We start from the raw sequence: 26,860 nt of genomic DNA on the forward strand, positions 1-26,860 counted from the left end.
TAAATCAAAAAATATTTGATGAGTAAATAAATTAATGTAAGTCATTTTATCTTAAAAAAGGAAAATAGAATATATTAATTTTCTTTAAAAATGCAAAACAGAAATGAAATTAATTACTTTCAATTAGTACTTACAGTGCACTAGCAGGGCCTCAGGTAGTTGCTTTATATGGATTATTTAATTTAATTTTTATTACTGTTCTATTTTAGATTTAATAAAAAATTAAGGAGTTGATTTATTAAATTTATTTAGAGTTGATAAATGATTTGTCTATGATCAATAGCTGAATTGAAGTTGATCAGTCACATCCAACTCTTTATGACCCCATGGAGCCTTCCAGGCTCCTCCATCCACAGGATTTTCCAGGCAAGAATACTGGAATGGGTTGCCATTTCCTTTTCCAGGGGATCTTCCCAACCCAGAGTTCAAACCCAGACCTCTCACACTGTAAACAGACTCTTTCCCATCTGAGCTACCAGAGAAGACCCTCTGATCAACAGCTAGGAAATAATGAAACTGAGGCAGCAAGACTCCAGAACCCACCACACTGTACAGCCCAAAAGCTTTCAAGGAGACAATAAAATTTGACAATTGATTAGGACTATTTGGATACATGAAAAATGGAAATCTTTGATAGCACAGATTTTAAGGATTGATTGGAGTGTTAAAAGATCAACCAGTGAAATAGCTAGATATTTTAAAGATGATTTGGTTTGAGACATGAGAAAAGGCATTAAAGTATAGGAGGGTCTGAATATTCAAGTTCCAATCTATTTTATATCAGCAACAAATAGAAAGTTATCATGATCTAGCAATATGATATTAAGAAAATTAAGAAAAGATGAATAAAAAATGATTTGCCAATTAAACTGACAATACCAGAAGAATCTGTCTCTAGAGATGAATAGAGAGCCAGTAGTCAGCTCTTGTATGAGGTTTAACTCTGATACATTCTTTTCAGGTGAGTTTTTCAGCTGGAAGTTCAACTTATCCTAAGGAAAGAAATAGTTAATTACTGTATCACTTAGGATGGGCTTCCCAGGTGGTGCTAGTGGTAAAGAATCCACCTGCCAATGCAGGAGACATAAGAGGCACATGTTCAATCCCTGAGTTGGGAAGATCTCCTGCAGTAGGAAATGCAACCCACTCAAGTATTCTTGCCGGGAAAATCCTGTAGTCTGGGGGGCTACAGTTCGTGGGGTCTCAAAGAGTTGAACATGACTGAGTACACACACACACTTAGTTTTGGCTCTGTGAAACAGATCCAAAAATAGTAGCTTAATCAACAGAGAATGTTAATTCTCCCTCATGTGAAAGTCCAGAATAAACTGGCTAATGCGGACACAGCAACTTTGTTTCACATTGTCCTTAGAATGCCAGGCTACCTCTACAATATTCTATCATGTTCATCCTTCATTCCCAAGGTCAGTTTTCGTTCCAAAGGACTGTCCTTTCTACCAATCATACCCACATTCCAAACAGTAAGGAGGAGGAAGGAATGATGAAGAAGGGATGCAGTGTACATTTCAGCTCTATTTTAAGGAAGCCAAGCAAGGGACACACAAAACATCTTCCTTTACCTCTCTTTGGAAAGAACTTAGTCACATGGGCTGTGATATTGGGCAATTTGAATTGTATTTGTTTTTCAGGGAAGTTAGATAAAATATAGGAAATTTCATAAATGTTACTATGGAAGAAGGGAAGAGTAGATGTTGAAAGAGTACTAGTAACCTCTGTCACATTTATTTAGAAAGTGAACACATTTCTTTCTCACTCTTGCTTCTTCAGAATTGACTTAAATCTCCCTTCTTACAGAAACACCTTCCATGCAAAGAAACTAGGGAACTTGCTACTGTTTCCAATAGTGGCTAACATTCTTGGGGATTTTTGCACAGATGGGCATATTTTGCCTCAGAAATATAAAAAGAAAAAATATTACAGGTAACATTTATCATCAGTTACATAAAGTAATATGGATTGACAAACATTTATTCTCATATATGCCCTTTGTACTGCTTGTTTGTGGGCTCAGTAATATACTAAAAGACAACAGTCTCAAACCCAGACTGAATTATTATTCTTAAAACTTGCACTTTGAGACCTGACCTAGCTCATCATCTTTCCCCAAGCCAATTTCTCTCTTGCTGTCCATTTTGATGAATGATACCAACAAGCTACCCTAGATCATGCTTTATTTCTTATTCTTTCACTCAATGCAGTAAAATACTGTTAACCAGGTTTATCCTTTACTGGCCTCTATCTGGCTCAGACTGATATGTCAACAAGTTTTCCAAATAACTTCAACTGATTATTTTACCATCCTCACCTCAGTTCTGCTCAATCTTGCCAAAAATCCTCCTTTTTTTTTTTCTGTTAGGAAGCTAAGAAATTCTATCTTTATTACTCTTGCTGTTGTTCAGTCGCTAAGTCGTGTCTGACTTTTGTGACCATATGGACTGCAGTACACCAGGGTCCCCATCCTTCACTATCTCCTGGATTTTGCTCAAATTCATGCCCATTGTGTTGATGATACTATCTAACCATCTCATCCTCTGTCTTCCCCTTATCCTTTTGCCTTGTTTTTCCCAGCATCAGTGTCTTTCTCAATGAGGCAGCTCTTCCCATCAGGTGGCCAAAGTATTGGAGCTTCAACTTCAGCATCAGTCCTTCCAATGAACACCTAGGGTTGATTTCCTTTAGAATTGACTGGTTTGGTCTCCTTGCTGTCCAAGGAACTCTCAAGAGTCTTCTCCAGCACCACAATTTGAAAGCATCAATTGTTTGGTGCTTACCCTTACAGTAGGGGTATTGCTACAGTAATTTCAAGAAAATAAGTGTTCAATGTTTAACTTTAAGGTTCCAAATATAGTTGGCAGTGATAATACCAGAAAAGGCACTCTGAATGTAAAACACTTGTTCTCTGGAGCAGCAAGTGCCTAGCAGGTCCTGGCCTAAGCAATAGGTACAGAAGAATGATGATTATTTACAAACTATAAAGGTTATTCAACCTAAAGAGGAGAGGAGGAAGTTCAGAGAGAAGAGCAATGACATTAGATCTGTCTTATCTCTGAAAGCACACACTCAATACTCCTTCAGAGTCATCCCCCCGGGGTACTATAACCTCTAGAGAGGATTGGGGATTTAAGAGCATGAGGACCTTGTGTATTATTTCTTCCTTTGTTGTATTCTAAGGTACAACCAGCCTTTGAATTTTCCCCCACACTATTTTGGTGGCCAAATAGTAAAACAGAAAGTGTAGTAATGGTAAGTCTATACAGACAAGTTGTGAGGAAGGGCTTGGGTGAACATGCAAAATTTCCTCTACTTTTCTGAGAACATTATAGAATTAGGTAAAAGTACAGACTAAGAGACCTTTCTGTTGTACAAATTCCATCCCGCTGCTATCTGATTGGATTGTGATAATGGCAGAACAAAGAAATAGATCAACAAATTCCAGTGGATATAAATGCAGGAACAATAGAGATCACCACCCCCAACCCTCAACCCCACTTGATTCCACCATCTAGTAGCCTTGAACTTCTCAGCTGGCGCTAGCGGTAAAGAATCCACCTGCCAATGCAGGAGACACAAGAGATGCAGGTTAGATCCCTGAGTCTGGAAGATCCCTTGAAGTAGGAAATGGCAACTTCCACCAATATCCTTGACTGGAAAATCCCATGGACAGAGGAACCTGGCAGGCTACAGTGCAGTGGGGTCACAAAGAGATAAGACTGACTGTGCACATGCATACACAGGCACACACACACCCCCACACCCCACAACCACCATTACCCCCACCCCCACCCTCCACTCCCCCCACGTCCCTGTAGCTTTGGAAGCTCAACAAAGGCAAGGACGGGAATGTCCTGAACCTGGAAGGAAATAAAGGTATAGAAACAGAAGGTGCTCCTTGCTAATAAGGCCCTTTTACCCCTTTTCCTTTCATGACTTGGTTTTACATAAGTACCATCTCCAATTCCAAAATACAAATTCCAAACCTGGGGTGAAGAGAGAAGAGCCAGTCTATACTACTAACCTAAAGGGATAGTTAAAATATAAATTATATTTAAGAACTTTAAAATTAAAATTATATATATATATATATATATATACACACACACACATATATATATACATTCTTTAAACCAGTGTTCTGAGTTATATTGTATAAATAAGTTTTATAAACATATGCTACATATCCAGTTGTTTTGTGTGTGTGTGTGTGTGTGTGTGTGTGTGTGTGTGCAATAGAGTTTTATTAAAGTATAAAGGAGATAGAGAAAGCTTCTGACACAGACATCAGAAGGAGGTAGAAAGAGTACCCGCTTGCTAGTGTTAGCAATGGAGTTATATACTCTCCAATGAATCCAAAGAATGTCTGGAGGTTGTAGAGATTTCACCAGACCTACTCCCATAATTTATATTTTAAGATAACAGAGTTGGCCAGAAGGTTTAATCCAAAGACTGTCCTCAGGAAGGATAATTATTGTTATATAATCCTAAGGAATGTATAGGGAAAAAAGTAAAAAGTTTGTCCTTTCTTCCTCCTTGAATATTCCAGACCTCTCTGTCCTTGGGGACCCCTTCTTTATATTTCTTAAGTGTGTGTGTGTGTGTGTGTGTGTGTGTGTGTGTGTGTGTGCAGTCAGTGGTGTCTGACTCTTTGTGACCCCATGCTGTATTCTGCCAGGCTCCTCTCTACATGGAATTCTCCAGGCAAGAATACTGGAGTGAGTTGCCATTTCCTACTCCAGGGGATCTTCCCGACAGAGATGCAAACTGCATCTCTTGAGTCTCTTGAATTGGCAGGTGGATTGTTTATCACCAGCTTGGGAAGTCCTTTGAATTCCTTACCTTAATCCTAAATCAAATTTTCACCATTATCTCTTGCTGGAAGCACAGTCCCTGGTGTTTCCCCAGTGCCTGGCTTACACGTACCTCTTCACATGTTACCAAGAAGATCATCCACTGGTATATCTGGTGACTCTCCTGCTGTGAATTTCAGTCTGCACAGTGATTCCACTGGTGATGCCCAAATCCTTTGCACCAGTGTCTGTTATTTTTTTTTTCTCAATATACTTATCTTGGCTGTAATGGTTGTGATTATTATGTTGGATCATAATTAAATGTTCACTTGTTTGCTTTCCCCAGTGGAAGCTCTTTGGGGTGAAGGAATGTGCCTTATGGAATTACTTCTAGCATCTGAGGCACAGCATGTGATCAATCATTTTTTTATGAAATGAACAAGTGAAATAACAAATAAATAATTACTGTATTTTCTTTGCCCTTTGAGTTTTAATAAAAGCTTAGAATAATTATTATAGTTAAACTAAAAATGGGGAAGCCTAGGAAGAGAGATGTGTTGATTGAAGTTAAAGAATCAAGTTGTAGTTTACAGTAAAAATTCCCTAAATCTATACACACGACTCAGTAACAACAGAAGAGATAAAAAAAATAAAATCAGAATCTTTTTTATATTTCTGAATTTTCAACTGTATATATATATATATATATATATATATAGTTAAAATTTAGATTCTAATATTTCAAATGCCCCATTTTAATTTAAAATATTAAACATTTGCTTTTGCTCCACAAGCTTTAAGTAGAAGCTTAAAAGTAGCAATATAAGAAAACTTTTTATACCAAATTTATAGCCTAAAAGCAGATCAAAAAAACAAAAATATCAGACATTTAGGTAATTCTTACAATACTTCCCCAAAGAGTAACATGTTTTGTTCCCATTTCAAAAATGCGGAAAGTTTCTGGGCCACTGTGGTAAATTGATTGTTAAAAGTGACCTTGAATAAATGGCGCCTCACAGCGACCATGGCCCTTTGCCATATCTTTGCTGATCTTGCCATTGTGAGGTGCAGTGTATTTTCCTATTCTTTTGATTTCTGCTGGCCTGGTAATTTTTTCTTACCCACACAAATGCAGGGAATTATGTTCTCAGGCATCTGAGATGGAAATTTAAGATTAGCTTCTACATTTACTCAATAGAACCACCATAGTCATGTAACAAAGTCCAGCTTACCATGCAGTAAAGCAAAGCCAGGGAGAGAGAGATATTATGGGAGATAAGAAATCAAGAGGAGAGCGAGGGCCTGTGGAGGAGAACAAAAATCCCAGACATATGAGAAAGCCCAGTCAACACCAAGAAAAGGAGCAACCCAGCTCTGCTAGCCAGTCCCATCCATTTTGTGCCAACATTAACACTGGTGGCAGACCAACATCTTCCATGTGAGTGAAGCTGTCTTAAATTGTCCAGCCTTAGTTAAGGTCAGCCCTGGCAATACAACCATGGAGCAGAGATGAGCTAAGACCCAGGAATCTTGCCTTAAATGCCTGACCCAAAATATTGTGAGCAAGAATGGGTATTTTAACTTTTTACTTGCTTGTGTTTTCTTTTTTATGAAACTCTAAGTAACAAATACAGCACCTCTGTGATTATGATAGCTATGTGTACCTTCTATCAGTGGGTGTGGGTTGGTGGCATACTAATTACTATACTGTCTCTAGTGGTTGTCCATAGTGTTCTGAAATTTCTGTCTAAAAAAATCTAAATAATTGTATGATTTCTGGGAGGGGGGGATAAAAACAGTTATCTTGTGTAATTTATACACAAAGTAATTTATCTCTTAATGCTGAGTCAAAATACATCTAGCCTTACAAAATCATCATATATATAGAAGAGAACTAAATGATTGAATTTTGCTTGAATAAAATGTAAAAATCACATTTTGAAAATATGTCAATTCTAATAATATATCAAATTAAAAATAACATTAGAAGAAATAAAAATGAGGTGGACATTCATGTACACATCATTTACATCAAGGAATATAATTGCTGTTTAAAGCTAGATTTTGCTGCATATACATTTCACATAGCCCGATTTAAAATGGCATAAATAATGACATTCATAGGTCACAAATTTTTAGTATCAAAACAAAAACTAGTTCAAAAGTTGGAAGTGTTATATTAATTATAAAAACAAATGCTCCAGCTAATTTAATTTAGCTCATTAGTGCTATTTGTCTCATCAGCATGAAAAAAAAACAGGAAAAAAATAGTTAAGACAAAGGACAGTGTTCAGACATATCTTATCCTTTCTTGAGTCACATGAAAGACTACATAATAGATTTTAGTCTCTGAAGATTGAAAGATAAACTGTCCTTCCAGAAAAAATAGCTTGGGATGAGTAGAGAAAAAGAAAATCAAATGTGACATTTTATTATTATATTTGTTTTGTGCTTTATTGTATTTGACCATGATCATTTCATGTTTCACTTCACAATTTTGGCTTTTTCTTCATCAGTAAAGAATGAAGAGTTAAATGGTGTTACTCAAGGATTATCAGTCAATTTTTAATCAGTCTTACTTAACATCACTATATCAAAGAATCTTTCATTTCTACATTATACCTCCCAAAAAGTGTTAGTAATAATTCCTGATTTTTACCAAGGCAGTTTAATTTAAATCATAAGATACAGAGGCTCTTATAAAAATGTTTTATAAAAGATGATTTCAAAATGACTCATTTGCTATAGAAATGTTTATAGATCATTAACAGATAGTCTCTAGAGAGTCATAATTTTTCTTGAGTTTATCACTTAATTGTAGTTTCAGGCACTATGGTGTCATTTTCATTCAATGTAAATTTTTAAGGGAGAAGTAATCATAGATGAAGTCTCTGAAAAATCATCCAGTTGTTACAATTAAGCTGATTGCCAGTCTATATTTTTTATGTAAGAAAAAGAAAATTTACTCCTTTGTGAATGATTTGACAATGATGAATGACACTCAAGTTCGCATACATAGTTACAATGTTCGCATAATGCTTTATTTCCTTTCATAACATATCTAACCTTTGTTTTGCCATGCATTTTATGAACAGCAAGCTCTCAACAATTCCCAGCCCTAATCAAAGATAGAGGGCAAGGTTCTGAGACAGGACGACATAAAAAGTAATAAATTATATCCAGTTCACTTTTCCTGAGTTCAGATTAATGTCATGTGAATAATGAGTACAGAGCTCTCACTTTCTGAATACTACTTTAAGTTGGATTACATACATTTAAAAATAAATCCAGCTTAAACAGTGATTAGAAACTGAAACAATGAAAAATTGGCATCTTAGAAAATATAGGAAGTAGAAATTTTCAAATGAATTTTATTGGCCTTAGTATGCCTTTCAAGTCCCATACACATACAGAGAATAGACAGATGTCTGCAAAAGAGTTTTTGTCTGAAGTGTCATTGTAGTGTTTCTTAGATACTCATCAGCTGATCATTAGCATTCCTTCAAGTGTACTGTTTGACTATTTTCTTCATATCCGTGGAATTGCAAAAAATGTGACAAAAACACATCAGTTTGTATTTAATATGAATAAAAGACTCTCTTCATTAGATGTCTTAATTCCAGCTTAATTCCAAGACTAGGATTTGTTTTAGTAATCCATTACTGTGTAACAAATCACTTTTATTCCTTTCCCCCAACTTACTGGTTTAAAACAATAATTCATGATTTTTTTGTTGTTGTTGTTAGTCTGAGGGATACTAAATCCAAACGAGCACTTATTCTGCTCCATATTATGTTTGATGAGGCTGCAGTCATCTGGGGTCTTGGTATGGGACGTCCAAAATATTTAGCTCACTCACATGCTTCAGCATTAGTTGTTGCTGGCTCTTGGCTGAAAGCTGATCTGGAGCTGTTGATCAGAACACTTCAATTTTCTTTCACACTGCCTCTGTATTTTACTTAGGCTTCTTACACTATAGAGTCTGGGTCTCAAGAGAGGACAATCAAAGAATGAGTCATTGAAGAGGAAAGAGGTAGAAGTTAGCAGTCCTTTTAAAACCTAGTGTCACTTAATTTGCAAAATGTTATTTTAACTGCATTATTGATTAAAGCAGCCATTATGCTAGTCCAGACCTAAAGAGGGGAGAATAAGTTCCATTTCTTGAATTTAGCAGTGACATCTATGTGCAGAGAGGCAAGGGATTTAGACACTAAGTTTGGCTAGTTTGGACACTAACTTCCATGTACTCATCAACCTTTTTCATTCCAACTCTGTCACCTTACCATCTTTCCACCTTTTTTTCATCATCTGTTCTACTTTTAATATTGAAAAAAAGATAATTAAGGAATATCTGTTGTTGAGTACCTACCATGTGCCAGACACAACTGGATGTTGTGAAAATGCAGCTTTCCCAGATAAAGAGGACATAAAATTTTATGGTTTGAATATGCAAATTATTATGGCTAAACTCCTGATTGTCCTCTATGCCAAAACTTTGAACTTCAAAGTCCCCTGTGCATTTCTGAGAGTTCCCCTGAAAAGCTTCATCGGTCCCCAGAACAAGTCTGCCCTTGTTCCTATCTTTTCATTTTGTCATCAAACTCTTTCATGTAAAATCTGGTTACCTGCTGGATGTGACTTCATTTCCTGGCCATGACCACTATTAGTCCACTCTTCCACCTAGTTTTTCACACCACAGCTCAAACCATGATGTAACATTTATCAAGAATTTATGAAGATTTGATGTTAATGAAAAGGCACCATAAACATAACTTAAAGTTACTACTAATGGTGTCACAAAGCAAAACTGAAACATATCATTGCCTAACTATCCTTAGTCCTTTACGTTCTGGATTCTGGCATACCTCATATCCCCATGTCTGCAGAGCTAGGCCCAACTAAAGGAGATAAGAGGAAGATGTCTCCGAAAACTCTGACTCTCCCAGAATCCAAGTTCCAGATAATTTCCTGCCACTCAACTTATTTTCAGGATGATTGACAGTAAGAATGCACATTACTTGAGAGTGGAATGCCCACTCCTGTGAATCTGGAATAGTTTGGTCACAGGAACATCTTGCAGCAAATTTAATAACTGGCAGTGCATTTCCCAAATCAGATATATTGTATTAAATAACACCTTCTGTGAGACACCTCATTTCAGCTTCTTTGATTTCCTTTCAACCAGTGGGACTTTAAGAGAAAATCAGATCAGAATACCTATTCTGGCTAAGTCTGGCCTGAGCTGCTAAATGAAAATCAAACAATTGCTTTAAACCAAAACTTGCTCCCTCTTATCTTCTGCATTTCTCTCTCTCACACACACAACATATTTTAAACCCAGATTCAGGGAAAACAAAACTAAGCTAAATTAAATTTGACTTTAGTTAGTTTCCTAAGTCTGCCATAAAAATGTGCTACACACTAGGTGGCTTGAGACAAGAGGAATTTATTCTTTCAAAATTCTGGAGACTTGAAGTCTGAAACTGAGGTGTCTACCTTCATTGATTCCTTCAGGAGGCTCCGAGGGAGAGTTTGTTCCATACCTCTCTCTGACCTCTATGGTTGCAGGTAACCCAGGGACTCCCCTGATTTGTTGACGCATCTCTTCAGTCTCTGCCTTCATTGATTGATGTGTGTGCACTCAGTCATGTCTGACTCTTTGCGACCCCATGGACTGTAGCCCACCTGGTTCCTTTGTCCATGGGATTTTCCAGGCAGGAATCCTGGAGTGTGTTGCCATTTCCTACTCCAGGAGATCTTCCCAATCCAGGGATTAAACCCGAGTCTCTTTCATCTCCTGTATTGGCAGGTGGGTTCTTTACCACTAGTATAACCTGGGAAGCCCTGCTTTTATTGAAAGTGAAAGTTTTAGTCACTCAGTCATGTCTGACTCTTTTTGATCCCTGTGGACTATACGTGCTATTCTTCCTTATACTTCTTTATATCCAAATGCCCTTATTCTTGTGAAGTCACAAGTAATATAGGGGTTAAGAGCCCAGCCTAATCCAATATGACCTCATCTTAACTTCAGTATAAATGCAGTCATTTTATTTTCATATAAGGTCACATTCAGAGGTACCAGGCACTAGAAATTCATTGTATCTTTTGAAAAGGAGAAAGTGTTAGTTGCTCAATCATGTCTGACTCTTTGTGACCCCATAGAGTAGCCCAATAGACTCTTCTGTCCATAGAATTCTCCAGGCAAGGATACTGGAGTGGGTAGACATTCCATTCTCCAGGGATAGAACCCAGGTCTCCTAACCCAGGGATAGAACCCAGGTCTCCTGCAATGTAGGCAGGTTCTTTACAATCTGAACCACCAGGGAATCCTATATCATATCTTTTGTGGGGACACAATTCAGTCCAATACTCAATATTTGTATTCAGAAAGTGTTGCTGCCTTATAGATACACACTACTAAAGAGCCCACCTCACATTTACCATTTAAGTGTTAACTTGAATTACTTCTGTGAGACAGGACTTTTCCAAGAATTATTGAAGTATTTACCTAGTTGGATAATATCTGTATAACTTAAAGACTGAATCCTCCAAGTTGTCTCTTCCAGAAAAAAGAAAGGACTGCCCCTAAATAAATATCAACTTCCAGCCAATAAGGCAGAAAATGCTTATAACCTTCCACTTGGCAGTTTTCTAACTTCAAAAATCTAAAGCTTCAGTCTCCACTGGGCACCTGTTTACAAGAATAAAATGAGGTAATAGAATGAGAAATCCCTCAGTGTTCTTAAGAAGAAACAGTGATATACAGATCCAGGGCAGTTTTATTATTCTTTTTTCCACATCACTGAATTCATTTTCTCAGTGGGAAACCTTCTCTACCATCCTCTTTTTTCTGCATTCATTCCCAAGGCAGAGCTTATCTTTTTTATACCCCTTTCACATATATTATGTCATTATCACTAAGAGCAAACTTTAAAATAACCTGGATATCAGGAGCTGTCGCTGTGTTCTTGAGAGAATACCATGCTTCCCACTGAGAAGGAAGGAATCCTGCTGTTAAGACTCTCCAGGCAATGCGATGACCAGGGTAATTGTCCAGGCTCTGTACTGACAGGAATTGGATGGGACCTAGACAAAATACAAGGGGCTCTCGGAGGTGCGACTGGGCTGAGAAAACACCTCCCATCACCAACGCAAGGAGGTGGTAGTTCAGACTATGTCTCCTTCCCTCTCCTCAGTTATTTAACAAGATTTAAAATTAGGTCACTAAAACACACAGATCATAATTCTAGCCTGCACACTGTTGTATCTTGGACAGATATGTTGCTCAGTTCTAAGTGATTTGCATATTCTGCTCCAGAGCTGAAGAACACCAAAGATTAAACCTCAAACTTATATTTTTATTATGGAATAATTCTGACATAAAAATAATTATAGAAAGCCATATAACAGACTCCATTGTGAATTTCTTATTCAATTGTATTCATTGATTTTCATTTTTACCTGGCATGTTTTTAGTTTTAATATACTCAGCTTTGTCACTATTTTTCTTTTTGGTGTGCATTTTTGTGTTATGCTTTAGGAAACATTTTTCTACCTTGAAGCCAAAGAGAGCTTCTCTCTCTCTCTTTTTTTTTGAAGAATTTAAAGTTTACATTTTACCTCACGTATTTTACCCCTACGGAAATTTATTTGTATTTATGTTGTAATGAAGAGATTCTCTTTTTCAGCCTACAAGGGATAACTGATTTTCCAAGTCCTTGCACTGAATGACATTTGCAAAAGACAAAATGTACTAAAACATAAAGGAGATGATTTTATCTAAGACAACTAAAACAATTAAAAGAAAATTAATGAGAAGAATCTCAGAGTAAAAGAAGGGGGTTGGGGTTTCATGGTGTGACAGTAGTTTAGTCACAAAGAAATGTCTGTTCAACTCTTTTGTGACCCCATGGACTGTAGCCTGCCAGGCTCCTCTGTCATGGGATTTCTTAAGAATAACTAAGAGGATTGTCTTTTCCTTCTCCAGAGGATCTCCCAGGGAAGTCCCAGAGGACCTACAGAGGTCAGTAAATAAAAGTGATCTGTGAGTCTTAGGAAGTCATATGGAAGGATGCAGGAAGGTCTAATGTAGGGATAAGATAGTTTAAGGTTCTCCATTTCCCGGAGAACAAAAGTGGTGGGAAAGATTTCAGAGAACAAAATGATTGGGTAGAGGGATTGGGGGGTCGGTAGGGGGATTTTTTAACCATTGCTTTCTGGTAGCACAGAGCTCAGATAAAATTCAACATTGGCAGTTATGAGCAAACTTCTTATAGTAAGTTTTCTGTAGGCAGAGTCTGTTTTTCCATTATCGAATCCATTTGACATTATCATCCCCGCTAAAATTATAATAGCTTTATAATAATTTTAATATTTTATAAGATGAGAGTAATGACCTTGTTCTTCCTCTTTAAAAGCTCATTTTAGCTCTTCTTGTTTCTTTGTTAAGATTCAAACAAACAGATATGAGTTTTATTGATATGATATTGAATTAAACAATCAATTATAGGAGAGGTGAACTTTACCAAATGAAAGCTTTCTATACATTAGTTGTAAGTGACAAATAGATTCAAGGGATTAGATCTGATAGAGTGCCTGAATAACTATGGGTGGAGCTTTGTGACATTGTACAGGAGACAAGGATTAAGACCATCCCCAAGAAAAAGAAATGCAAAAGGCAAAATGGTTGTCTGAGGAGGACACAAATAGCTGAGAAAAAAAAGAGAAGCTAAAAGCAAAGGAGAAAAGGAAAGATATACCCATTTGAATTCAGAGTTCCAAAGAATAGCAAGGAGAGATAAGAAAGCCTTCCTTAGTGATCAATGCAAAGAAATAAAGGAAAACAATAGGATAGGAGAGACTAGAGATCTCTTCAAGAAAATTAAAGATACCAAGGGAACATTTCATGCAAAGGTGGCAACAATAAAGGACAGAAATGGTATGGACCTAACAGAAGTAGAAGATATTGAGAAGAAGTGGAAAGAATACACAGAAGCCCTATACAAAAAAGACCTTCATGACCCAGATAACCACAATGGTGTGATCACTCGCCTAAAGCCAGACATCCTGGAATCTGAAGTCAAGTGGGCCTTAGGAAGCATCACTGCAAGCAAAGCTAGTGGAGGTGATGGAACTCCAGTGAGCTAGTTCAGATCCTAAAAGATGATGCTGTGAAAGTGCTGCACTCAGTATGCCAACAAATCTGGAAAACTCAGCAGTGGCCACAGGACTAGAAAAGGTTAGTTTTCACTCCAATCCCAAAGAAAGGTAATGCCAAAGAATGTTCAAACTATTGCACAATTGCACTCATCTCACACACTAGCAAAGTAATGCTCAAAATTCTCCATGCCAGGCTTCAACAGTATATAACTGTGAACTTCCAGATGTTCAAGATAGATTTAGAAAAGGCAGAGGATCCAGAGATCAAATTGCCAACATCTTCTGGATCATTGAAAAAGTGAGAGAGTTCCAGAAAAACATCCATTTTTGCTTTACTGACTATGCCAAGGCCTTTGACTGTGTGTATCACAACAAGCTGTGGAAAATTCTTAAAGAGATGAGAATACCAGACCACCTGACCTGCCTCTTGAGAAATCTGTATGCAGGTCAGGAAGCAACAGTTAGAACTGGACATGGAACAACAGATTGGTTCCAAATCTGGAAAGGAGTACGTCAAGGCTGTATATTGTCACCCTGCTTATTTAAATTACACAGGGTACATCATGAGAAATGCTGGGCTGGATGAAGCACAAGCTGGAATCAAGATTGCTGGGAGAAATATCAATAACCTCAGATATGCAGATGACACCACGCTTATGGCAGAAAGCGAAGAACTAAAGAGCCACTTGATGAACATGAAAGAGGAAAGTCAAAAGGTTGGCTTAAAACTCAACATTCAGAAAACTAAGATCATGGCATCTAGTCTCATCACTTCATGGCAAATAGATGGGGAAACAATGAAAACAGTGAGAGATTTTATTTTGGGGGGCTCTGAAGTCACTGCCGATGGTGACTGCAGCCAGGAAATTAAAAGATACTTCTTGGAAGAAAAGCTATGACCAACCTAGACAGCATATTAAAAAACAGAGACATTACTTTACCAACAAAGATCTGTCTAGTTAAAGCTATGTTTTTTTTCCAGTAGTCATGTATAGATGTGAGAGTTGGACTATGAAGAAAGCTGAGCACTGAAGAATAGATGCTTTTAAACTGTGGTGTTGGAGAAGACTCTTGAGAGTCTCTTGGACTGCAAGGAGATCCAACCAGTTCATCCTAAAGGAAATCAGTCCTGAATATTTATTGGAAGGACTGATGCTGAAGCTGAAACTCCAATACTCTGGCCACCTGATGAGAAGAACTGACTCACTGGAAAAGACCCAGATACTGGGAAAGATTGAAGGCGGGATGAGAAGGGAATGACAGAGGATGAGATGGTTGGATGGCATCGCCGACTCAATGGACATGAGTTTGAATAAACTCTGGGAGTTGGTGATGGACAGGGAAGCCTGGCTGCAGTCAGGTATATTTGGGTATATTGAGATTTTCAGACTGGACTGATACTAAGATTCCTGTCTGGCACCAAGTTAGTCCCAGTCAGTATTACCCCATTTTTACCACTTCACTCTCACCTTGAACTAGAGTAAAAGGAAACTTTTACTGATTGTGTAACCATTTGGCTAGAGACAGTACTAAGTGATGTTCATCTGTGAAATGTGGAAAGTGACCCCCACACCATCCTGACTTTAAATGGAGAGGAAACACTCTGCCCCAATAGTTAGCTAGAATTTTGCCTACCAGAAAGCCCTGATCATCTCTCACCAGGGTGTATCAAAATACGAATGAGAATTATTTCTCTCAGAATGACACCTTCACCTGCTTGTTAATGTACATATGTTGACTATGCCTTCAATTCTATGAAAGAAAGATCTCTCAAAGTGAGCTTCAGTGATCTACATTTTTATAAATGTTGTAGATAATTTTTACGTAAATAGAAAACAAATGCTAAAGAATAGTTTTCCTACATCCTTCCTTACTTTCAAACCATCTTTTTAACTTATGATGGAAAAGTGTGAGAGTCTTACATGTATCTCATGTTTTGTAATACATAATATAAGAATTTGTGATCTACTTAATATATAGAACATATACAGAATACACTTACTTTACTGTGTCACTTTGAGGAAAACATGGCTGTTGATTCAAATAACAGATTTGAATTCTAATTTAGTTTTCTAAGTATGATTCCTCAACAGTCAAATGGCATTAGAATTTAAGTCAAGGACTATATCTAAATTACACACATTTTTTTAAACTAGAGTATAGTTGATTTACAGTGTTGTTTCAATCTCTACTATATAGCAAAGTGACTCAGTTACATATATCCATATATTATATATATCTCCATATTTCAGGAGAATGAATATAGTCCCCTGTGCTATACAATAGGACCTTGTTGTTTATACATTCTAAATATAATAGTTTGCGTCTACCAACTCCAAATTCCCAGTCCCCTTCTCCCCTTGGCAAACACTTGTCTGATCTCCATATCTGTGAGTCTATTTCTATTTTGTAGATAGATAAATTTGTGCCATATTTTAGATTCCATATGTAAGTAATATCATATGGTATTTGTCATTCTCTTTCTGATTTACTTCACTTAGTCTAATAATCTCCAGTTATACCTATGTTGTTGCAAATGTCATTATTTTGTCCTCTTTATGGCTGAGTAGTATTCCATTGTATATATGAACCACATCTTTATCCATTTATCTGTCAGTGGACATTTGTTTCCATATTTTGGCTATTGTGAATAGTGCCGCTATGAACATAGGGGGTGAAGATTTTTTTAAATTAATTTATTTTAATTCTATGCTAATTATTTTACAATATTGTAGCAGGTTTTACCATACATTGACATGAATCAGCCATGGGTGTACATGTGTCCCCCATCCTGAAGCCCCCTTCCACCTCCCTCCCCATCCCATCCCTCAGGGTCATCCCAGTGCACCAGCCCTGAGCATCTTGTCTCATGCATCAAAGCAGGTATCTTTTTGAATTATAGTTTTTTCCAGGTATATGCCAAGGAGTGGGGATGCTAAATTACATGATAATTCTATTTTTAGTTTTCTGAGAAACTGCCATGTTGTTTTCCACAAAGGCTGAAATAAGTTATATTCCCACCAGCAATGTAAGAGGGTTCCATTTTCTTCATACTCTCGCAAGGATTTGTTATTTGTAGACTTTTTAATCATGGTCATTCTAACCAGTGTGAGGTATAAAACATCTTATCTCAGGATTTCTAGATAGTGTCTCTTACCATTTATCACCCCACATATATTCATTCATGATTGCCCACATGCATTATGAACTAACATGTGCATTCATTCAAGGAAGCACAGAGGTATCAATGCCACACAAAGAAATTAACATCTACAGGGCCTTTCTTCTTTTAGAATATCAGTCTAAAGAATGAGAATAAGTGTTATCAGAGGATGAACTCCTCTAATTTCATCTTTGTAAGTTTCTAAGAAATTTGAGACAGTCAGATATTATCTTCTTTGTCTTGGTATTCCATAAGAGCAGTTATCTGTATCCTTCACTCTTGAGGAAAAAAAAAAAAAAAGACTTATAGTTTTTCTTTGGGCTTCAGTTTTGGAATTGGAACTAAAAGGCAAATTAACAGGAATGTTCCTTACATGGAGAAAATCTTGTATAATAATTTTGTTTGGGGGGTGGGGACTTTTCCATTTTAGATGAGCACAGTTGGCTGTCAGTAGCAGGTACAAGGGCCTCCAGCCCACCACTGATTGATTCACATCTTTGCCCTCCAGTATAGTTCAATAAGAGTGAGATCTAGAAAAAATATGACTTTGCATCTTGACTTTTCAAGTTAGTATGGTGTTTTGCAAAGTTCTCTTTAGTAAGTAGAGTGTTACACTAGTAATTAGAATATTATAATGTCAGGAAAACCTTGTCTTCAATGAGTGATATGTTTTAACCTGTGACGTCATCATATCTGCTTCAAAACTGTATCTTAAAATATCCTCAAAGGCAATTGATCCTCCATTGTCTCTTTAAATGCTAAGAACAACTTGGCAATTTCTTGTAGAGACACCCAAGGCTCTGACCTTTTCTTAGAGATTGGTGCTTTCGCTAAAAAAAGTGTTACCCAGAGTGAAAATAAAATTCACTGTATGTCTTATTCTAGGCAGATCTTTGAAGCTGTCTCATCTATGGTAGAAGTGGGGCAATAGCTAAGAGAAAAAGAATACTTGATTTTAATGTTCCTCTCTTTTACCTTCTATTCTCTTTTTTTGTCCTCTGCTGCCCTCTTCCTCTTTCTCTTTTTCCTTCCTTCACTCCCTCCACACTCCTTCCTTATTCATTTTGGTCTTCTATCATTTCTTTCTTTCTAGTATTTCATATATATATATTCCCTGGTGGCTCAGATGGTAAAGAATCTGCTTGCAATGTGGGAGACCCAGGTTTATCCCTGGGTCAGGAAGATCCCCTGGAGAAAGGAACGGCTATGCAATCTAGCATTCTTACCTAGAAAATTCCATTGAGAGGGGAGCCTGGTGTGCTACCATGGGGTAGCAAAGAGTCAGACACGACTGAGTGACTAACACTTTCAATTTCATATCTATCTAACCAGAAATAGGGCTTTGTGCAGAATTGAATCAGTAATTAATGTTGAAATAATTGTGTGTATAAACAAATGGTGATTATAGGTCTGTCATGTTAGGAACAAGTGTTTCTTTGATCTGACTAGCCAGCACAGTCACTCAAAAACACTTTGCTACAAATTCAGTCAAGTCGTAAGTTTCATGTAGAGTAACTTGCCAAGGTGGGCTGGTTAATTTCATGACTTGATGCGGTCCTTCAAGTTGACCTAACAAAATAGACCAAGTTGATGGTATTTTTAGAAAACACGCTTACCCTACCTTTCAAAATCTCTTAAAAATAGCAGAGCATTGAGCCAAATATTTAAACATTTTACTATTTAAACTACTTACCTTCAAAATATCTTTACATAAAAATGTAAAGATTCACATACACTATTTTGTTAATACTTTATTCCCTATACTCACTATGCTTCTGAGTTTCATGTCTTAGATGCTTTTGTTCATGTCTTTTAATGAGAAAATTAAGATATTTAAATAAATGGAGGAAATTAGCCTAAAAGATGGTTCTGGTTTTACCAAATACATATTTTAAAAAATTTTATTTGAATATAAGTCAAATGCTAGATACTCTGAGATTTAAAACACCAAAGTAAGTAATTTCTGTGATGGTGTTTTGATGTATAAATGTGGTGAAGCTTAACTACAATCCTCAGAACCCTCTTTTTAGGATGTATCTAGGATGGTTCTAGCATGTGAAAATGTGCTAAAAAAGATAATCTCTTGTTGGGAGTTGGAGCAAGGAAAAGAGGCTGCAGTCATTTTTAATCAAGTATATACCTTCTCACAGTCAATCCAACACTAATCTAGATGCTGCAGTGAAGAGATTTTGCAGAAGTAATTAAAGTCTCTAATCAGTTGACTTTATATTAATCAAAAGGAAGATTATTCTGTGTTAGCCTGATTAATCAGCTGAAAGGCTTATAAAAGAGAGCTGAATTTTTCCCTAAGCTCAGAGAATCCAAAGAGTAAGAGAGTCAGCTATCCCACTCCATTCTTGCCTGGATCATTCTTCCTGATGGTTTGAAGACAATAAAGTTCAGGTCGTGTCCAAGGGTTACGGTCTAATCATCACTGTTCAATTCAGTTCAGTTGCTCAGTCATGTCCGACTCTTTGGGACTGCATTGACTGCAGCATGACAGGCCTCCCTGTCCCTCACCAACTCTTGGAGTTACTCAAATTCATGTCCATTGAGTCAGTGATGCCATCCAACCTTCTCATCCTCTATCGTCCCCTTCTCCTCCAAAATTCAATCTTTCCCAGCATCAGGGTCTTTTCCAATGAGTCACTTCTTCACATCAGGTGGCCAAAGTATTGGAGTTTCAGCTTCAACATGAGTCCTTCCAGTGAATATTCAGGACTGATTTCCTTTAATATGGACTGATATGATCTCCTTGCAGTCCAAGGGACTCCCAAGAGTCTTCTCCTACACCACAGTTCAAAAGCATCAATTCTTTGGTGCTCAGCTTTCTTTATAGACTAACTCTCACATCCATACATGACTACTGGAAAAACTATAGCTTTGACTAGATGGACCTTTGTTGGCAAAGTAATGTCTCTTCTTTTTAATATGTTGTCTAGGTTGGTCATAGCTTTTCTCCTAAGAAGTGTCCTTTAATTTCATGGCTGCAGTCACCACCTGAATGATTTTGGAACCCCAAAAAATAAAGTCTCTCACTGTTACCATTGTCTCCCCATCTATTTGCCATGAAGTAATGGGACCAGATGCCATGATCTTAGTTTTCTGAATGTTGAGTTTTAAGCCAACCTTTAACTCTCCTCTTTCATGTTCATCGAGTGGCTCTTTAGTTCTTCTTCACTTTCTGCCATAAGGGTGGTGTCATCTACATATCTGAGGTTTTTTATATTTCTCCTGCCAATCTTGATTCCAGCTTGTGCTTCATCCAGCCCAGCATTTCTCATTACGTACCCTGTATATAAGTTAAATAAGCAGGGTGACAATAGACAGCCTTGACATACTCCTTTTCCTATTTTGAACCAGTCTGCTGTTCCATGTCCAGTTCTAACTGTTCCTTCCTGACTTGCATATAGGTTTCTCAGGAGGCAGGTCAGGTGGTCTGGTAGTCCCATCTCTTGAAGAATTTTCCAAAGATTATTGTGATCCACACAGTCAAAGGCTTTGGCATAGTTAATAAAGCAGAAATAGATGCTTTTCTGGAACTCTCTCACTTTTTTGATGATCCAACAGATGTTGACTATTTGATCACTGGTTCCTCTGCCTTTTCTAAATACAGCTTGAACATCTAGAAGTTCACAGTTCATGTAATGTTGAAGCCTGGCTTGGAGAATTTTGAGCACTGCTTTGCTATCATGTGAGGTGAGTGCAACTATGTGATAGTTTGAACATTTTTTGGCATTGCCTTTCTTTGGGTTTGGAGTGAAAGCTGACCTATTCCAGTCCTGTGGCCACTGCTGAGTTTTCCAAATTTGTTGGCATATTGAGTGCAGCACGTTCACAGCATTATCTTTTAGGATTTGAAATAGCTCACTAGAGTTCCATCACCTCCACTAGCTTTGTTTGTAGTGATGCTACCTAAGGCCCACTTGACTTCACATTCCAGGATATCTGGCTCTAGGTGAGTAATCACACCATCATGATTATCTCATTCATGAAGACTTTTTTTGTATAGTTCTTCTGTGTATTCTTGTTATGTCTTCTTCATATCTTCTGCTTCTGTTAGGTCCCTTTCATTTCTGTCCTTTATTGTTGCCATCTTTGCATGGAAGATTCCCTTGATATCTCTAATTTTCTTGAAGAGATCTCTAGTCTTTCCTATTCTATTGTTTTCCTCTATTTCTTTGCATTGACCACTAAGGAAGACTTTCTTATCTCTCCTTGCTATTCTTTGGAACTCTGCATTCAAATGGGTATATCTTTCCTTTTCTCCTTTGCCTTTAGCGTCCTTTTTTTTTTTCTCAGCTATTTGTAAGGCCTACTCAGACATCCATTTTGCCTTTTTGCACTTCTTTTTCTTGAGAATGTTCTTGATCCCTGTCCCCTGTACATTGTCATGAACCTCTGTCCATAGTTGATCAGGCAGTCTGTCTATCAGATCTAATCCCTTGGATATATTGCTCACTTCCACTGTATAATCAGAAGGGATTTCATTTAGGTCATACCTGAATGCTCTAATGGTTTTCCCTACTTTCTTCAATTTAAGTCTGTATTTGGCAATGAGGGTTTCATGATCTGAGCCACAGTCAGCCCCTGATCTTGTGTTTGCTGACTGTATAGAGCTTCTCTGTCTTTGGCTGCAAAGGATATGATCAATATGATTTTGGTATTGACTTATCTGGTGATGTCAATGTATAGTCTTCTCTTGTGTTGTTGGAAGAGGGTGTTTACTATGACCAGTGTGTTCTCTTGGCAAAACTCTATTAGCCATTGTCCTGCTTCATTCTATAAGTAAGTAAGTAAGTAAGTAAAGTCGCTCAGTTGTGTCTGACTCTTTGTGATCCCATGGACTGTAGCCTACCAGGTTCCTCTGTCCATGGGATTTTCCAGGCAAGAGTACTGGAGTGAGTTGCCATTTCCTCCAAATTTGCCTGTTACTTCAGGTATTTCTTGACTTCCTACTTTTGCATTTCAGCCCCCTATAATGAAAAGGACATCTTTTTTGGGTGTTAGTTCTAGAAGGTCTTGTATGTCTTCATAGAGCCTTTCCTGGTCGAGGCATAGACTTGGATTACTGTGATATGGAATGATTTGTCTTGGAAATGAACCGATATCATTCTGTTGTTTTGGAGATTGCCTCCAAGTTCTCCATTTCAGACTCTTTTGTTGACTATGATGGCTATTCCATTTCTTCTAAGGGATTCTTGCCCACAGTTGTAGATATAATGGTCATCCGAGTTAAATTCACCCATTCTAGTCCATTTTAGTTCACTGATTCCTAAAATGTCAATGTTCACTCTTGCCATCTCCTGTTTGACCACTTCCAATTTTCCTTGATAATCATCATTATCTCTTCTTAACTGCCTGCTCTATAGACTATGTAATGGTCAGCCATTTCCCCACAATTGCATAAGCCAATTCCTCGACATACGTCTCTACATATTATCCTATTTGTTTTGTTTCTCTGGTTGAGCCCTGACTGATGCACTGCCAAAAAACATTTATTGAAACTAGTGCAATTACCAGAGATTGCTGTTAAAATAACTGCATTCTGTATATCTGTATATGAAAATTGCTACTTTAAAGTTCAAGCATGAAGAAAATTAATTTGTATAATAAATTTTGTTTTGTACAGAATGTCTGTGAGAATGCAAGTAAAGTATGAACATTTTGAACAAGTATTCACTTGGTTTTATAGTCAGTTCACCTGAAGTAAAATGAAACAGGAAAATTATATTTTTATACTGAAAACTGAGTAAATGTGTTGAGCAAATAATAGACTTAGACAAAATCTCCATAACACTAATGCCTTGACATTCTCTGAATCAGCATTGTTGAAAGATCTAATATATAATATAGTGGTTGTAATATGTTTGTAGTATGGTATTTTTCTATAGGTAATCATTTGCTAATCAACCAATGTGTGTTTTGCATAAGAGAATTTAGGTCAATGATAGTCACCCTGTCTGTCCCAGAGAGAATTCACAGAGTATAATAAAGAAAAACTTCTGAATTAGGATAGTTTGTTTTTGATTTCTCCTTACAAGGATGATCTATTGTTGCAGGACAAATGAGGAACAGAGAAAGAAAACCATTTCAATATTTATTTTTCTTAAAGTATGTGATCCCTATATTAGGAAATGTGCTAAGTTCAATTAAACAGTACAATGTATTTGATATTTTCATAATTTTCATAGAAGATCTGTATATACAATACCCATCAATGTGCCAGGAACCCCTGGGATCCCTAACAATCAACACAGATATCAAGTAGAGTGATCTGGATTCTGTTATCGTTATTGTTGATGTTGTGTGTACTTAGGATAGAACAATTAAAAAATGCATTGGCTGGGCATTATTTTAAGTACCCTGGGGAAAATAAAGATTGAAAACATGGATTTTCCTATGACTGACTCATGTTGATTTTGGGCAGAATCCAACACAACTCCGTAAAGCAATTATCCTTCAATTAAAAATAAATTTAAAATTAAAAACAAACAAAAAGCATGGATTTTTGTTTTAAGCAAAGTACAATCTAAAACTCTTTAGTTTCACTCAAAAGTTCAGAAAATCTTATATTTATCTTTAATTAATTAACTAATTGGTCATTTCTTTTATGCGTATGTAATCTATTAGTGGACTTCCCTGGTAGCTCAGATGGTAAAGCATCTGCCTACAATGCGGGAGACACAGGTTCAATCCCTGGGTCAGGAAGATCCCCTGGAGAAGGAAATGGCAACCCACTCCAGTATTCTTGCCTGGAAAATCCCATGGACTGAGGATCCTGGTAGGCTACCCATAGGATTATTCTATTAGGAAGAAAGTGATAGGAATAGCACAGTCTTTGTTTTGAAAAAAACCTATATTTTAGTAAGCAAATGAAATGATCATGAATTTACATTATTGAAGAGATTCTTAGGAACCATAAGTAGAAATATAAATCTCATATAATATGACATAACACAATAGTGAAAACTAAATGTCTCTAATGTTTACTAGAATTTTCATAAATGTTGATACTTAAGTATACAGACATAATTTTTGATGAATTAATTGATTTATTTTTTTTAATTTCTTACTATATAAAATCTAGATCCTCATTTTATTTTATGGAAAGCCTTTAATTGTCAAAGTCTCTTGATCCTTAGTCACCCAGAACTCAGGAAGTATCCTTATAAATAAATGTCCTCTGGTTATCACATTTTGTAAAAGTTGTTTACCTTACAACAGAAAAGAACTAAAATGTATTATTGTACTTAGTCATGTCCACTTCTTTGTGACCCCATGAACTGTAGCCTGCTAGGCTCCTCTGTCCATAGGATTTTTCAATCTCCAGTCAAGAATACTGGAGAGGGTTACCATTTCCTCCTCCACGAGATCATCCTGGCCCAGGGATTGAACCCACATCTCCTGTGTTTCCTGCATTGCAGGCAGATTTTTTATAACTGAGCCACCCAGGAAGCCCTAAAATGTATTCTAGAACTCAGCATTTCAGCACTGAAGGGCATCTTGCTGGCTACAGAGTCAGTCACATTTTCTAGTATTTTCTCTCAAGTGAACCATTTCAATGTTATAGATACTTGATATGATGGCTCTTATGCTTTTTCCTAGGGTTTGTTCAGCTGAATTCTATGTAGCATGCATTAATGCAAATCTGTTTCTAACAATTCTGAGTTCACTGTTTGGCTAGATTAAAGACTGCAAACTATGATCCAGGGACAAAATCCAACTCACATCTATTTTTATAAATAAAGTTTTATTGGAAAGTGGGCTTTTCCATTCACTTATATTATTTTTCTCTGGCTGCTTTCACACTACAGCATGAAAATTTGGTATTGTGACACATGGCCTGTGTGGTAGACAGAATCCTAAAATGGGCCCCTGAGATTTCTTGCCCTGATTCACAGAACTGTGGATATTGAGACTGTCTGACATGCATTGCAGCTCAACCTCTCCCTCTGCCCAATTTTACTTCTTTCGCTCCCTTCCACAGGTTATGACCCTGATAAAGGGGTGCCTTAGCCTGCTTCATGGAGGACACAAACTATATCACAGAAGTTGATCATCAAACTCACTTATTCTCAAGGGTCTGGGCTGGGCTTTCTCCAACTCTGTTATTCTTGCTACTTGCAAATAACTGACAAATCTTTAACCATTTATAGGAATGTGGTGATTTTCCTCTGAATGACTTTCTTTTTTTCTCTCTCTCTGCAATGGCTTTCTTCCCTGGCTTGATTTCTTACTTAGAAAGGCCTTGATATTGTGGTGTAGTTAACATTGTAATGTTCTGAATCTTGCACAGTTGATGTAAGAGTTAGGGCTTTTTAAAGAAAAAGCCCCTACAGGTGAGAGGTTCTAAAACTTAAACTCTACCCTAAATCCACCTCTAATTTAGAGCCTGGAGTTTCAAAGGAAACGAATTAGCTCTTTCTTATCTTATCTGGCCTCTTATTAATTTTTGAAAGTAGCATTCTCGAAAGATGTCTGATTTGGACTCAGAAAGTATTGATGAGAGTTTAGAATTAAACAGACCTTATTCAAATTCAGTTTTTCCCATACAAGCTGTGTCATCTTGGACAGCTTACACAGCTTCACTAAACCTAATTTCTTCAACTGTAAAATGGTGTTATTAACATCTACCTTGTCATTTTTCTGTGAGCAATACATGGAGGAAAAACAGTACAAAACACATGGCACACTGCCTGGCATATGTATGTCCTTAATGGCAATATTAGTCATTTTGATTGTTTATTATATTAGAAATAATATTATTATTGCTTCATGCTATATATCAATTCTTCTTTAAAATCCATTGACTATTTTACTTAAGATAAAATCCACAATCATTAGCATGGTTCATAAGGCCCTATGTGACCTGGACATTGTTACCTAATCCTCTGCCTCAATTTTACCATTTTTACTCAGTTCCAGACACACTGGCTTCATTCTGGTTTCTTGAATGCAGCAAACTGTCTACCTCAGGACACTTCCACATGCTGTTCCTGGGTATGATATTGTCCCTTTCTCTCTTTAACCTAGCTAATTGCTACCAATCCCCTAAGTTTCTGCTTAAAGTTAGTTTTAAGGGGAAAAAAAGTTCTTTCTCCTCATTACCATGACCCTTCTTTCAGGTTTAGATTAAGAACACCTTATTATAATCACTCAACTCAGTCCTCTCTCTGGCTTCATAGCATCTATTGTTGGATATAATTACATTTCTGTGATTTTTTTTAATAATTACATGACAGCAGGGTCATTACTCATTGACATGATTTCAAACCTACAATAGTCCTTGCTCTTAACAGGAATTAAATGAATATTTATCAAACAATTGGTTGTGTTCCTCATTAGACTAAAATCATTTGATAGCAGGCTGCATATTATTTTATACTCCAGGGCCTTATATAATGCCTGACATGTATTAGGATCTCAAGAAACATTGGTAAAATAATTAAATATATGAATAAGTAAATGGCTCTATTGGAGAAGGAAATGACAACCCGCTCCAGTATTCTTGCCTGGAAAATCCCATGGACAAAGGAACTTGGCAGGCTACAGTCCACGGGGTCACAAGAGTCAGACACTACTTGGTGACTCAACAACCACAAATGGTTCTATAGTTTTCCCTTATTAGATAAATAACTAGATAAAAAAAAGGTATAAAATATGTTAAAAGGTAAAACCTTGATAATGTTTGCATATGCCAACATAAATAGTATTATTTAATTCCATGCTC

The sequence above is a fragment of the Dama dama genome, chromosome 20 (assembly GCF_033118175.1).
Source record: "Dama dama isolate Ldn47 chromosome 20, ASM3311817v1, whole genome shotgun sequence".
NCBI classification, from domain to species: Eukaryota; Metazoa; Chordata; class Mammalia; order Artiodactyla; family Cervidae; genus Dama; species Dama dama.